At 34.1% G+C, this 16691-nt stretch overlaps 1 protein-coding gene across 25 annotated transcripts in view; it reads right to left on the bottom strand.

The window, feature by feature from the left end:
* ATRX (ATRX chromatin remodeler) overlaps nt 1–16691 on the bottom strand; it is a 164757-nt gene that overhangs the window by 129964 nt on the left and 18102 nt on the right. For 8 of the 25 annotated variants that reach the window (XM_074277186.1, XM_074277187.1, XM_074277178.1 and 5 more), the window contains one exon: nt 9762–9801. The exons of the other annotated variants lie outside the window; for them this stretch is intronic. The gene's annotated coding sequence lies outside the window, so the exon portion shown is untranslated. The remainder of the gene's footprint in view (nt 1–9761; nt 9802–16691) is intronic. 25 annotated transcript variants of the gene reach the window in all.

Genomic DNA, 16691 nt, shown 5'->3' with positions numbered 1-16691 from the left:
AAAATGAGTGGAGGAGTATGCAATGTACAGAATACTCCAGTGCTGAGGAAGAGGCATAAAAGGTGGTTCCAAAACCAACCTGGAAAACTTCAAAATCTATATGAGACAATACAAACAGCACAAATACCAATAGGAAATGTTGTCACCCAGTGCTGAATCACAGGTAGAAGGTAGAGTGAAAAGGGAACCTATGTAAAGCAGTGGTGTTACTAGGTATAGATGCTTTAGGTGGCATAACAAGAAAGGAAGAAGTACAAAAAGCAATAGCTGCGGTGGTGTAACTCAGACCTCAAGCTCACAGAAATGTACTTCTATCTTTTAGCCCAGGCTACAAAGGAATAACCAAGCTAGAAAATCCAACTTATCAAGAAATCTATAATTCTGCCACTTTGAACTAACAATGCTTTTCGAGTTAGTTGACATGGGCAGAATCTGACAGAAACAGCATACTTCCACAGACTTAGGTCAGCAACTTGAAGAACTCCCTGGGCAGGAAGAGAGAGGGGAGATAACAATTGGACTGTGTCTGCCCTAAAACTCTTTGGGGAGCACTGAAATTGTCTAAGTCCCCAGTCTGTCTGAGATCCTACAATAACACAAGACCAGTCCACGCCTCCTTCCAAAAGCATGGCACAGCCCAACTTTAACATCAAGTTATGTTAGGAAACAGGTTGGAAGAACAGGGTAAAAAAAAAAGAAGTGGAATAGAGGACTTCCAACCATTTCTGTTAAAAAGACTAGAGCTAAGGAAGAAAAAGACGGATTTAAGGAAAATGAGAAAGATAAACTGACTTGAGTGACTGAAGAAGCAATATAAAAATGCAAAATAAGAGTATGAAAAATGTGTCCCTTCAGAACCTTGAAAGGAAATGAGGAAGTTAAGAAATAGAGGTCCTGAGGATAATGAAGTCTGTTCTGAAAACTTGAAAGAGAAAAGAGCAAACCAAGAAACCCATGTTATTGTAGCTGTTTGTTATGTCATTTAAGTCACGTTCAATTTTTTCCAACCCCATTTGAGGTTTCCTTGGCAAAGATGCTAGAGTGATTTGCCATTTCCTTCTTCAACTCCTCTTACATATCAACAGAGTAAAATGATTTGCTCAGTCACAGAGCTAGTAAGTATCTAAGGCAAAATTTGAACTATGAAAATATAGAGAACAGGACAATTCTGAAATAAAATGTGAAATGTGAATCAAAAAAAAGGGGGAAAAAAATAAAGTCATACATTCAAACAACATTCTTTTCATATTCCTTTGTGTTTATGAAAACTTTTAAAAAATATTTCCACATCCAAGGATGAAAATGAGTTTAAAAGATCAAATGTCTTGTCCAATATCACTTAACAACTGTGACACAAGTTTTTTTAAATTCTTTTTTATTGTAAATTTAATCTTTAAAATGAATAATTATTCTTTCTCTACAGAATCACCATAGTGACTTGGACATTATACAAATATCCTTGAAAACTGGCAGACCCTAAATGTTCTCATCGCTACCCAGTGAAATGGAATACAAATCTTCAGGCTGTCAATTCTTCCCCACTTTCATTCAGGTATAACCACCACATCCTGACTTCTTCATAGAATTTCCTGGTAGTAAAAGTCTAGTATTTCAGGTGATGGAAAGCTTCTGTGTATTCAAAAGTAATACATATTACGTGTGCAATGATAAGCTAGCTTTATAAGCTACTGCATGCAGCAGTCCAGATTGTCCAGTAAGTGAATTCTATTGATAGTGAATTATCTTTCTTGTTAATACATTGGAGAACGCCACATTCAGCATCACATATGATAACATAAAGGAGATGATGAAGCAAATCATTGAGCTACTAGATATCAACCAGAAGACCAGGACTTTTTTGGTAGGACATGGTGGTTAACACTCCAATTATCTATAATGTGTTATGGCTCTTTAAAGAGTTTCTGGAGTACTCAGTCCTGCAAACCTTCAAAAAAAAAAAAAAATCACAAGCTCTTCAACTAGGGGTTGAATCTTCAATTGAGGCTGCATTCACCAGCCTTGATTCCAGATTGTACTTAGGTGAAACTCTGAGAAGATGGCAATTTGTGGCCAAAAGCATTATCTAGTCAGTCTAAGAGCACTCCACAAAAAGATAAAAAGGCCCATTTCGAGAAGGAAAAGAAGACAAATCACAATCCCTGGCCTTAAAGAGTTACATGGTCAAAGATACCTTTACAAACTTGCCCAAGGATACCTTCCTGTTGGATAAGATTAAATGTGAATATTATGACAAAAACACTTTTTCAGAGAAGCTTCCATATACATAAGGGAGGATGTAATAAGTAATCACAATATTAAAATTTACATTACTCAAAATTACAGTAACTAATTCTAGTCCAATGGAAAAATGCAATAAAAAAATAAAATAAAAATAAGCCAAAAAAATTTCTGTCTTTTATCAGATTAACATTAAATTGAAGATATGAAAATTCGCTTATTACAAACTGATAGAAAGTAAAATTTACAAAATCAATAACTACTGAATCTTATCTAAGCAATGCTTAAAAAATTACAAAAACATAATTGCTGCTTGTTAAATATTTCAACAGTGTGGACTGAACTATCTTACGTAAATTGGCAAATGCAGAAATTTCCATCCTCCTATACTCATATAATGAATAAAGTCTAGTTGGATAATTTAAACTATTATCTAAAATTCTTAACACTTTTAACGGGATGTCAAAAGCTGGGCTAAAATAACTTGAAAACCAGTCTTTGAAAACAGTTTTTTTCATCCCAACATTTTTATATGATCACCAAAGAACTGGCAGTGATTAAGTTTTAAGTTTTCACAGTGCAATACTCTTCAGATTAATAAACAATATTTTAATTTAAAATCACTTTCTTTTGCAAGTGTGAAGACATTTCTTAGACATATTAAATCTAGATTGCTCAGAGAAATACAAATTAAGAAAATTCTGAGGGACCACTACACATCTCTCAGACTGGCTATGGTGACAAGAAAAAGATAATACCGAATGTTGGAGGCGGATGTGGGAAAACTGAGACACTAATACTTTGTTGGTATAGTTGTGAATGGATTCAACCATTCTGGTGAGCAATTTGGATCCATGCCAAAAGAGATGTCAAACTGTGCAAGCTCTTTGATCCAGCAGTGAAACTGAGTGGATACCCATCAGTTGAAGAATGGCTGAATAAGTTATGGAATTTGAATGTTATGGAAAACTACTGTTCTGTAAGAAACAAACAGCAAAGAAACTGGAAGTTGAATGGATGTCCATCAATTGGAGAATGGTTTGGTAAATTGTGGTATATGAAGGTTATGGAATATTATTGCTCTGTAAGAAATGACCAGCAGGAGGAATACAGAGAGGCTTGGAGAGACTTGCATGAACTGATGCTGAGTGAAATGAGCAGAACCAGAAGATCACTATACACTTCAACAACAATACTGTATGAGGATGTATTCTGATGGAAGTGGAAATCTTCAACATAAAGAAGATCCAACTCACTTCCAGTTGATCAATGATGGACAGAAATAACTACACCCAGAGAAGGAACACTGGGAAGTGAATGTAAATTGTTAGCACTACTGTCTATCTACCCAGGTTACTTATACCTTCGGAAGCTAATAATTAATGTGCAACAAGAAAATGGTATTTACACACATATATTGTATCTAGGTTATATTGTAACACATGTAAAATGTATGGGATTACCTGTCATGGGGGGAGGGAGTGGAAGGAGGGAGGGGATAATTTGGAAAAATGAATAAAAAAAAAAGTCAACTGAATAGCTGCCAAAAAAAAGAAAAGAAAAAGAAAAGAAACAAACAGCAAGATGATTTCAGAAAGGCCTGGAGAAACTTACATGAACTGATGCTAAATTAAATGAGCAGAATCAGGAGATCATCGTACATGGCAACAGCAAGATTATGTCTTGATCAATTCTGATGGAAGTGGCTCTTTTCAACTAAGAGGTGATTCAGGCCAGTTCCAAAGGTCTTGTGATGGAAAGAGCCATCTGCACCCAAAGAGAGGACTGTGGGGACTGAGTATGGATCACAATATACCATTTTCACTTTTTGTTGTGGTTCGCTTGCATTTCGTTTTCTTTCTCTCTTTTTTCGTTTTTGATCTGATTTTTCTTGTGCAGCATAATTGTAGAAATAAGTATAAAATTACACATTCAACATATATTGGATTATTTGGTATCTAAAGGAGGGGGTTGAGGGGAAGGAAGGGAAACATTCTGAATACAAGGTGTTTCAAGGGTGGATGTTGAAAATGATCTATGCATGTTTTGAAAATAAAAAGCTTTAATAAGTTAAAAATAAATAAATAATCTAAGTTGAGGTGTTTTTTTGTTTTTACCCCTTTTTGGACATACAGGTTCTTAAAGGAATCCTTTCCTGAACAAATCATTTTTATCCATATTAAAAATGTGTTGATCAGGGTATCCCATCTTATTTTATTTTCTTCAAAGTATTAGGACATTTAGAAGCAACAACCCCATCTGTACTGGTTAACCCTCTTCAGTAATTTCAAGATCTCTGCAAATGAATTTTATTTTAGAAGTGATTGAACCAACTAACATATAGAGCAAAATTTTCTTTTCTACACTTCAATTCCATGTTTTTACATTGCTTTTACTAACCTTGAAGCTTTTGTCTAGGTGGCTGCTTTCCTAAGAGGTAAGTTTTTCATCATAATCTTCAATCCATACATATAAAGAATACTCCATTTCTGTTATGTTATAACATATTGCTAATAGTTGTTTGTAAGCCACAAAATGCTGATGCACTTTTATCTTTTTCTATTATTTTGCCTGCGTGTTTTATAACTTCATACCATATATACAGCCATTCTTACAACTCATTCTGTTTTAAAGTTACCATGATTATAATTGTGCCATTAAATTGCATCAAAATTTTTTCTAATTTCACTGGCAGTGCTTCCATCTAAAACATTTTTCCTTTTGTCCAATTTGTTAAGGACTCTTTAAAAACAAAAAAATACAACCATTGGTAACATGGTATGCAGCAGCATATTATATTCACATAAAACCAAAGTCAAGTGCAAACCAATGACATAGTGAAGGAATGAAAATCCTACACTAGTTTGTACATTACGCATTAACTGAATACTGTCTCACATTAAATGCAACCTGGTTTGTTTTTTTGGTTTTTTTGCTGTTGAATTGTTTCAGTTCTGTCCAATTCTTCATGACCTGCTTTGAGATTTTTCTTGCAAAGATTCTGGAGTAGTTTGCCAGTTCCTTCTCCAGCTCATTTTACAGATAAGGAAATTGAAACAAACAGGATTAAGTAACTTGTCCAAGGTCACATAGCTACTAAAGTGGCCCATGCCAGGTTTGAACAGAAGAGGCGTCCTTCAGACTCTCCGCTTGGTACTCTAAGCACTGTAGTGCAGTGCCACCTACCTTTCATTTTACAATTTCTGCAAAACAAACTTTAATTTTGTATTGCTGTACACAATTGATTACACATGTGGACAGCATTTCTTAATAGTGAATATTTCTGGAATGTAGATCATTACAGTGACCAGAATTACTAAGTCTTTCACAGTTAATTAAAATATTGTTAAGGTGTAAATTGTCTCCCTCCTTCTGCTCATTTTACTTTGCATTAATCACCATTTTAGCTATCTATACAAGAAAAAGTTTAAAACATTCATGATAAGAACTAAAAAACAACTGAAATATACTCTAGTATTTTTAGTTTTTACCAATTTGGTAGAGTATATTTCTCTCTCTCTCTTTTTTTTTCCCCATGAGGCTGGGGTTAAGTGACTTGCCCAGGGTCACACAGCTAGGAAGTGTTAAGTGTCTGAGACCAAATTTGAACTCGGGTCCTCCTGCATTCAAGGCTGGTGCTCTATCCACTGCGCAACCTAGCTGACCCTAGAGTATATTTCTCTACCAAATTGGTAAAAACTAAAAAGCTGTAAAATATATTTTGGGGGCAGTGAATTAATCCAGTCTTTTCTAGGAAACAAAACCAAATCATAAGAGTCATAAAACACCCTATCTGGTCATCCTACTATTGGAACTAGATTGAAAAGTTATGGTAAAAGGGGAAAAAAAAAAAATTCTATAAGAAAAATGTAATTGCAATGCTGTTTTAAAAAGATTTTTATCATACAATTCTCCCTTTCTCAAACAACCATCACTTATGCAAATATTCATTTTCAATTGTTTTGTGATTTTCCATCCATTTACATTAGCATAATCATTTTTTCCCTAGCTTCACTTCCCTCAGTTATAATTCATGTAAGTGTTCTGTTGCTTCTATATTTATACACCACAATTGTGTCATTCCTTAATCACTGGACAAATATCTTGTTTCTAGTTCTTTGTCATTACAAACAGTGCTGTTAGCAATATTTTTTGGAGTATATGAAGAGCTTTCTTTCTGTAATCAACTTTCCTTGAGTGTATGCCCAAGGGCAAAATCTTCAAATCAAAAGTTATGGACATTTTAGTCTCTTTTGTTAGTTATTTCTAAATGCTTTCCAGAAAGGCTGAATCAATGTACAACTCCACAAGCAATGCATTAATTGTAAAGCTTGTCTTTTCACAACTCCTCTAACATAGACCACTCCTATCTTGTGTCATCACTGCTAACATTGGTGATTTACAGCAGTGGCTAATTAAAGTGTGATCAAGGTATCTCACAAGGTCTCTGAGATCCTTTCGGAAGATCCAAAGATAAAATGTTTCATGTTATTAGTATAACATTGATTTCCAATACAGGAAAAATCAACATATTTCACCAACAAACAAAAGTTCTTTGAGGGTGTCTTAAATTTCTAATAATGTAAAAAGGTCCTGAGAAATAAATATTTGAGATCCATTGGTCTAAAACATTCTTGCATTTTAAAAAAATTAAATTTCATTATTTTAATTTCAAATGAAAATTATTTCCCTTTCTCAACCCCTTTCTACAACCAATGAGGACTGCAAAAAATACAAAATTCATTACATATGTGGACAGCATTTTTTAATAATGAATATTTCTGGAACGTAGGTCATTACATTGATTAGAATTACTAAGCTCATATGACCATAGCCTTCAATATATTTTGAACAGCACAATAGCACTTTATCAAATTTAAACACCATAACTTGTTCAACTATTCCCCAGTTGACAGGCTTTTCTCAGTTTCTAATTATTAGTTACTATAAAAAGAAATGCTTTAAATGTTTTTTGTACATGTGTCCTTTTCCTCTTTCTTTAGTCTCTTTGGAGGTATAAACCTCGTAATACACTATCACAGATCAAAGTATATGTTCAATTTAATATCTCTTGGGAAATGGTTCCAAACTGATCTCCAGAATGGTTGCACTAGTTCATTAGTGGAAAAATGCATTTGAATATTTTTTTCTGACATTTTCTCCAGCATTTGTCATTTTCCTTTTCTGTCACACAAGCCAATTTGACAGTTATAAAAATGGTATCTAAGAGTTCTTTTAATTTTCATTTCTCTAATTATTAGTGATTTAGAAAAAATATTTTATATTACTACCGATAGCTTGCATTTCTTCATCTGAAAATAGCTCTTTTGTATCCCTTGACTATTTATAAACTGGGGAATGGCTTTTATTCTTTATAAATTTGGTTCCATGTCCTATATAATTAAGAAACATGACCTTTATTAGAGAAACTTGATGCAAATCTTTCCCCCACTTTTCTTCTGATTTTATAATTAAAATTATCAATTATATGTCCTGTGAACCTCTCTATTCCTTATCTGCTATTTCTTCCCCGAACATAAATTTGACAGATAATTTCTTCCATGGTCCATTAACATGCTTATGATATCACACCCTTCTGTCATGAATTAACATGATACTCATTCTAAGTTTGTCTTGGTATATGTACCATGAGATGTCAGTACATTTCCATGTTTCTATCAGATTCCTTTCCAGTTTTGTTTGTCAAATAATGAGTTCTTGTCCCAGTAGCTGGAATCTTTGAATTAATCAAACACCAGTTTACTGTGCTCATTCATCACTCTTTATTATATATTCTAGAAATTCTTTCATATTAATCATTCCCAATTCTTTCAGGAATGTAGCACTATTTCAAATAGCAAAACTTAGAAGCAAAATAGGTAACCTTGAGTCAGGGAATATTTTTACACAATTTGTGACATAAAAATATAATGGAATATTGTTATATCATCAACTCTTAAGTATATTTTTAAAAAACACACACAAAAGAATAAAAAAATAAAAAATAAAATAAAATAAAAAAACAAGAATACATATGAAATCATCTAAAATTCAAAAAAACAACCAAAAGAACAGTATATATATGCTGACAAGAGTGTATGTCAAGATTAGCAACCCCCAAAAGGTTTCCCATGAAGACCAGGATGATGAATAAACTATCACAAACATGTTAACCTAGATTTTATCCACCTCCTTTATTCTTGCTCTCAAGAGAAAAAGCTGGAACCATAATTAACAAAGCACACCAACAATCGACATTGGCTTTGGATGAGCTTAGCAATGCAATGGCCAGTCCCATACAACTAAAAGCTACCCCTTTTCCAACTCCCAAGAGTAAGAAAAGACATCATTTGGTCACTCAGCTAATGTCTTTAAAGTCTGTTCCTTCTCAAGATGTAAACAAGTGTGCCAGGAGCCCAAACCCACACTGGCCCCTTATTCTCACTGACAAAATAAAACATTTCTACAGAGAACTCATCTAAGCACCCTTTCCTCTAACTAGGATTTCTACAAAAGTATCATGAAAGAAGGTCCACAAGAAATATGTAAGCTGATGAAAAAGAAAGGAAGCAGGTCAAAGATCACATTCTGATCCAGTATGTGTAGTCTGAATTTACACTGATAAGTGTTTCAGTTTATGCAATTAGCAATCCATATGTTATTAACACCATTTTCTACAACCCATCTATCTAGGTAGTCATCTATTTGGAAAAAATAATGGAATACTCCCAATATCACAAGTATCACGCTGAGATTTTTCAGACTTGTACTATACTACTTTCACAAACACTAACCCTAGGAAAATTTTGGAAAAGTACCAATTCAATTTTGAGGAAAAAGAACATATAGAGTCTATACCAGATTGTCAAACAATATAATATTAACAGTTTTAGGTTTCAAAGTGCTTTACAAATGTTAAATTCCCACCTGATCCTAACAATAACCTTTCAAGATAGTTGCTAGTAATATCCCCATTTTATAAATAAACTGAATTTGGGGGAGGTTAAGCAACCTGCTCAGGATCATGTAGGTGGTTAAGTGTATAAGTCAAGTTTTAAATTGATATCTTTCTAATTTCACCTTCCTCACTCTATTCACTGCCATCTAGTCACCTGCATTTACAAAACACTCTTTACACATTATCCCATTTGACCTAATGAATATGACTGGAGGAACACAAAATAGACAGTGGGCTATGATAAGAAGCACCAGTAAATAAGAACTGGAGGATAGTAGGACTAGAGGTCTTGATGAAGATTTAAATTGAGATTAGGAAGACTGACACATAGGAAGAAATTGATTTGCTTATGGGTAGAGGAATAAGGTATGTGTCATGTAATGCCAATGCTCAATCACTAGAAGGATAAGATTCCTTGGACACAGTAGAATGATCAGGTGGGTACAATTAGATTAGGATTTTTGAGGGTCAGGGTTGAAAGGGATAGATATGAAGTAGGGGGTTGCTTAGGCAGTCCATTCTGCATCACTACATTTCAGGAGAGGGAGAAATGGGACTTTCTTACCTGGGAGATGTCTGATGAGTGTTCCTGCTTTGATTGAATGCTGTGAATGGCAAAGCACAATTTTACTTGTCTTTCTTCTTGTATACATTTCATATTAATTTATACATGTACATGTTATTTTCCAAATCAAAATTTAAAGTTCCTAAAAGGGAGACATGTTTTGTTTTTGTCTCTAACTCCAGCAGCTAACATACTTCCAGACACAGAGCAGATGCACAATAAAGTTTTATTGAATAAAGTTAATTTAAGATGTTGGTCAAATACCTAAGCTGTACTACCTTATAAGGCACTAGGAAAATATGATTAGAACTTTAGAAGGGGGGGGAGTCATCTGTTGGAAATGAAGTTTTGAAGAGAACAAAAGAAGATATAATAGGTGGCCAGCTCCAAACAAAAACCAACAAAGTCAATTTGATGACTGGGAAGAAAAGGTTCCAACCCACGGGTAAAATTCAACTGGAATTTCAGGAAATAGAAGGTGCACAACAGTATCCAATACTGAAAAAATACTATTTGATTTGATAATCTCAATAGTGTCTTCCAAAATCCTAAAATAGACAAATAAGAATCAGATTTCAGGGAGTTAAGTACAAATGAATGAAGAAAACGAAGTAGATGTAAACTTATTCAAGAAATATGCTAAATAAAAATAAGCTAGTAGTTAGAAAAAGGTAGAAGGAATTAAACAAAAGGCTTTAAAAAGGAGAAGCCAGTATGGTCTGAAAGGCAAAAAGCTCAATGGAAAAGAAAAAAATCTGGTAAAATTGCTAGAAAGCCATTTCAAAGACAATGAAAAGGGACATATACATGCAGAAAGATCTTAGCAAGAAGAAAACATGAATAAAGATCTAATCAGAAACACCTCATACTTTGAGAAAGAGAAGGAAACCAATGGAAATCAACTGCCAAGTAACATAGCAGGAATTACAAACCAGGTTCTATGACTTCAAATCTAACATTCTTTCTAATGAGAGGCAGTTGGGCATTGGCATAGGACGCAGGAGTTAAGAAGACCCGAGTTCAAATATTGCCACAGACATTTACTATATAGTCTTGGACAAGGCACCTAACCTCTTCCAACTTCATTTCCATCATTTTTAAAAGGAGGATTCTAACAGTACATACTTCATGGGACTGTTGTGAGGATGAAATTAAATACTTTTATAGGATTCCACAAAACTTAAAATACTGTAGAAATGTTATTGTACTTCACTATGTTTTTGATCAGAATGCTTAATTCTTCTCATCATCCTGTACCTTCTCTTGATATAGCCTGGAAGATCAGTAAACTTAGACCTGTCACAAGCAGAGACAGCTGCCTTGAGAGATCTATAACCTAAAATGATTTGACATGTCCAAGCTGCAGTTTCTATCTCTCCCCTACACTTCTATGAAGATCCTATATATTACATTCAGTTGAAGGGTGAGAGGAAGAAATAGAGTGAAAAGAAACTAAAGAGCAAGCAGAGTTGGAGAATGGAACAGTTGGCATAGTGGAAAGAGCTGTGGCCTACAAGTCAAGAGACCTGACTTAGGTTATCACCTTAGTTATTCCAGTAATGAACTGTGGAATGTTAAACAAGCTACTTCTCCCTCACTAGGAACCAAGCTCCTCATTTGTAAAATGAAGGATCATGAAGCATAAAAGCAGGAGAAATAGGCTAGATACACACATTTCTACATTCTCCCTCCAAAATCACACTCTATCAGAAAGCTATATTATGTCAGCCATGTTGTTATGGTTTTCAATGCATGTTTCCTTATGGGTAAATGCATACATGTGTGGGTGTGTATAGATATCTGCAGTGTGTGAGTGTGTGTGTGTGTGTGTGTGTGTGTGTGTGTGTGTGTGTGTGTGTATGTGCTTATATAGGTAAGGTATAGATAGATACATAGGTCCATCTGCTTAACACTAGCCTGCCTGGATGGTGAGGGGAATGAAAGTGGGAAAAATGAAGTAACAAGTGCTCAGCAGAGAACAAAATAACCTACAAGGAAGAAAAGAAAAGATGGACATTCATGGATATAATTTCTTCTACTATAATATATGATTTCTTGAAATGGAAATTTGTTCTATATTTTGAATCCTCCCTGATGTTTTGCTGGGCTTTCCTCTTCTATTTTTTCTTAGAGTGTATTTAGTTCAATACATTAAAAAAACTTTTTAAAATCATTCTTTACTACAGGGGTAGTAATACAGACATAATAGTGCAAAATGACATTAGTATGGACGAAACACTGAAAAGTATGTTGGCATATACAGAATGGGAGAAGGGGGAGGGTGGGAGAAGAGAAAGGAGAGATAAGGGCATCAATGACTATGGAAGAGTTTGTGTAACTTGGCCAAAATCATATAAAGCAAAAAGCTAATTTTTAGTCACAGGGTACTTGACTACAAACCAAACACTGTTTCTGCCACAAGATTAAATCAAAACCTTCAATAACATTTTATTGCTAAAATTATACATCATGTCTGATTTTACCTGATACAATTTTTATCAGAAGGCAAAGATGAATAAGATCTTCAAGAAAATGGGGGGGGGGGGAGAGACAAAGTGGATAATGCATTACAATTTTACTGGTGTATAGAAATTTCTTCCACTTCTGCAAATGTGTAAATTGTTGCTGTTATCAACTATAGACTAAATGTGCTATAGAAGTGGGGGGAGAAGGAGAATGTAAGCTAAACTAGTTATGGAAGCCTTCACCTAGACCTTGAAAAATTTATAAAGAAATCTGACAATTGTTGGACTATACAAAGGGGGAAGGAAACCAAGGGCCCAAAGCAGTTGTAGACTTGTCTAAAGCATTACTCACTGGAAATATATAGCTAATTTACCAATTCTTCATTCAAGGTTCCTTCCACTATATCAGGCTTTGGCCTTGAAAAGTGAAGAGGAAGGTTTCCTAAGAGACAGAGAGAAGCAATATGTGAAATACTACAGTGTCCATGTTATTTGACATGTATAGGACCACCTGCCATCTAGGGGAGGGGATGAGAGGAATGAGGGGAAAAGTTGGAACAGAAGGTTTTGTAAGGGTCACTGTTGAAAAATTACCCATGCATATGTTTTGTAACATAATAATAAAAAAATAAAAATAAATACAGAATACAAAATACAGCGTCCATGTTGAGAAACAGAGAATAAAGAGAGGCTCAATGAATCTAAAATTGAGTCTAAGTTGTGTGACCTTGAGCTTAACTTCAAGGGCTCTGTAAAAAGGAGGGATTGAATAAAATGATCAAAGTCTCTTTCAAATCTATTTATGAACCTCTAGTATTGGAAATAGGCATAAGGGGAGAATATGAAGGAATTGAACTTCAGCAGCAACAAACTAGACATCTTTAGACTGAAGCTTTGGCCTTTATTGGGTTCAATCAGAGGAAGGTAGGAGAAAACAACTGGCTGGTTATATTTTTAAATAGACAAGCCAAAATCTATTTACAATAACTAAAGTTGACAGTATAACCAATTAACAACACTATTATTGAAATGAGAACCATTCCCTATTTTATTCCCCAAATTTTTTTTGTCTCATTAGCATACATTTTCTATAAAAATACTTGATTTTTCAAAAGAAACTATAACCTGAAAAATGGCACAATATATTGAAATCATTGACAGTTGCCTTTCATGGCACTGAACTAACATTAATTTTTGTTTAAATCTAGGCATGGACCCACACTTAACACCACATCCTAAGATAAGATCAAAATGGGTCCATGATTTAGGCATAAAGAACGAGATCATAAATAAATTAGAGGGACACAGGATAGTTTACCTCTCAGACTTGTGGAGGAGGAAGGAATTTGTGACCAAAGAACTAGAGATCATTATTGATTACAAAATAGAAATTTTTGATTACATCAAATTAAGAAGCTTTTGTACAAACAAAACTAATGCAAACAAGATTAGAAAGGAAGTAATAAATTGGGAAAACATTTTTACAGTTAAAGGTTCTGATAAAGGCCTCATCTCCAAAATATACAGAGAAATGACTCTAATTTATAAGAAATCAAGCCATTCTCTAATTGATAAATGGTCAAAGGATATGAACAGACAATTTTCAGATGATGAAATTGAAATTATTTCCACTAATGTGAAAAGAGGGTTCCAAATCACTATTGATCAGAGAAATGCAAATTAAGACAACTCTGAGATACCACTACACACCTGTCTGACTGGCTAAGATGACAGGAACAAATAATGATGAATGTTGGAGGGGCTGTGGGAAAACTGGGACACTGATGCATTGTTGGTGGAGTTGTGAAAGAATCCAACCATTCTGGAGAGCAATCTGGAATTATGCCCCCAAAGTTATCAAACTGTGCATACCCTTTGACCCAGCAGTGCTACTATTGGGCTTATATCCCAAGGAAATACTAAAGAAGGGAAAGGGACCTGTGTGTGCCAAAATGTTTGTGGCAGCCCTTTTTATAGTGGCTAGAAACTGGAAAATGAATGGATGTCCAGCAATTGGAGAATGGTTGGGTAAATTATGGTATATGAATGTGATGGAATATTATTGTTCTGTAAGAAATGACCAACAGGATGAATACAGAGAGGCTTGGAGAGACTTACATCAATTAATGCTGAGTGCAATGAGCAGAACTAGGAGATCATTATGCAAATTATGATACTGTATAAGGATGTATTCTGATGGAAGTGGATATCTTCAACATAGAGTAGAGCTAATCCAACTCCAATTGATCAATGATGGACAGAATCAGATACACCCATAGAAGGAACACTGGGAAATGAGTATAAACTGTTAGCATTCTTTGTTTTTCTCCCCAGTTTATTTTTACCTTCTGAATCCAATTCTTTCTTCGCAACAACAAAAACAAAATTCAGTTTTGCACATATATATTGTACCTAGGTTATACTATAAGATATTTAATTTGTATGGGAATGCCTGCCATTTAGGGGAGGGGTGGAGGGAAGGAGGGGAAAAATTCAAAACAGAAGGGAGTACAAGGGATAATGTAAAAAATTACCTATGCATAGGTACTGTCCAAAAATGTTATAATTATAAAATTAATTTTTAAAAATTTTTGTTTAAATCATTAAAAGTATACTTTTTCTGGAATTGGAGAGGGAAAGGCTAGAAGTAACTTCAAAATTTGCATTGAGTTGAAATACTAGGGGCTCATTGAGCTGGAATAAGTCATACAACTATGGAGTTAAATTTCTCTGATAATGGACTTATTTCCAAGATATAAAGAACTGATTCAAATTTATAATAACAGTCATGATTTGGGCAAACAGCTATAAAAGAAAGCCAAGCTTTCAACTGTTGTATGGGAAAAAATGTGCTGAAAATTAAAACACTTCTGAAGTTCCACCTCCCAAACATCAAATGGGCAAAGGGGGATGGGGAGGGGAAGAAGTACATTAAGTGCACTTTTGGCAGAGTTGTAAATTGGTGCAGCCATTCTGGAAAGTAAAACTATAACACAAAAATCCTCTCAACTCTTCATACCAAGTGATACCACTATTAAAAGCATACCACAAATATATTTACATAAGAATAAAGTGATCCACAGGTATAAAACTATTCTTGGCAACTTTTTTTTTGTTGTGGTAAAGAACTAAAAGGTAAAGGAGTGCCCATCAATTGAAGAATGGTGAACAAATTATGGGATATGAATATAATGGAATAAAATTGTGTCATAGGAAATGATGAAAAAAACTCCTTTCATAAAAAAAAATTTTTTTTAAGCTTGGAAGAAGTGTTTCTTACACGATAAAGTAAAAAGAACCAGTATACAATGACCACAATATTGAAAAGGAAAACAAATCTGAAAGATTTGAAGAACTCTTTTATCAATTCAATGACCAAGCATGATTATAGAAGATTAACACTATCAGACCTAAAATTATATTATAAAGCAGCAGTCATCAAAACCATTTGGTACTGGCTAAGAAAGTGGTGGATCAGTGGAATAGGTTAGCTTCACAGGACAAAACAATCATTGACTATAGTCATCTTTTGTTTGAAAGCAAAAGACTCCAGCTTCTGGTTAAGAACTCACTATTTGAGGAATAAATTGCTAAGAAAATACTAGGCACTGACTAGGCACTAATATTTTATAACAAGGACTAAAATGGGTTCATGATTTTGACAGAAAAGATGATACCATAAAATTAGCAGAGGAAAGGACAGTCTACCTGTCAGATCTGTGGAGAAGGAAGGAATTTAAGGCCAAAGAAGAATTAGAAGACATTATGAAATGCAAAACGAATAATTTGGATTAAAGTTTTTGCACAAACAAAACCAATATACAGCCAACATAAGGAAGGAGAAAATTAGGGAAAAAATGTTATAGTCAGTGTTTCTATCTAATAAAGGCCTCATTTCTAAAATACAAAGAACTGAGTCAACTTTATAATACAAGTCATAAAGATGGAAATATGTATAAAAGAACTGCACATATTTAACCTATATTAATTACTTGCTGTCTTGGGGAAAGGGGAGGTAAGGAAGAAAAAGAAAAATTTGGAAAGCAAAGTTCAAAAACAAGTGTTGAAAACTATCTTTTACATTTTTTTTTCCTTTCTCATTCCCCCACTTTGGTCTCATTTTTTCTTGTATAACCTGGAAATATGTTTAAAGGAAGTGCACATATTTAATCTATATCAGATTACTTGCTGTCTTGGGGGAGAAAAATTTAGAACACAAAACACTTAGAAAAACAAATATTGAATTTAGCATGTATTGGTCAACCTGCCATCTGGGGAAAGGGGGGGGGGAGGAAGGGAAAAATTGGAACAAAAGGTTTTGCAATTGTCAATACTAAAAAATTATCCATGTATATATCGTGTAAATAAAAAGCTATAATAAAAAAAATTATTAAAAAAAAGAAAAACAAATGTTGAAAACTATCTTTACCTGTGTCTGGAAAATAAAACACTATTGAAAATTTAA

The sequence above is a fragment of the Sminthopsis crassicaudata genome, chromosome X (genome assembly GCF_048593235.1).
Source record: "Sminthopsis crassicaudata isolate SCR6 chromosome X, ASM4859323v1, whole genome shotgun sequence".
Lineage (NCBI taxonomy): Eukaryota > Metazoa > Chordata > Mammalia > Dasyuromorphia > Dasyuridae > Sminthopsis > Sminthopsis crassicaudata.
The sequence above is the reverse complement of the archived record's forward strand: the minus strand, read 5'-3'. Positions and strand labels throughout refer to the sequence as shown.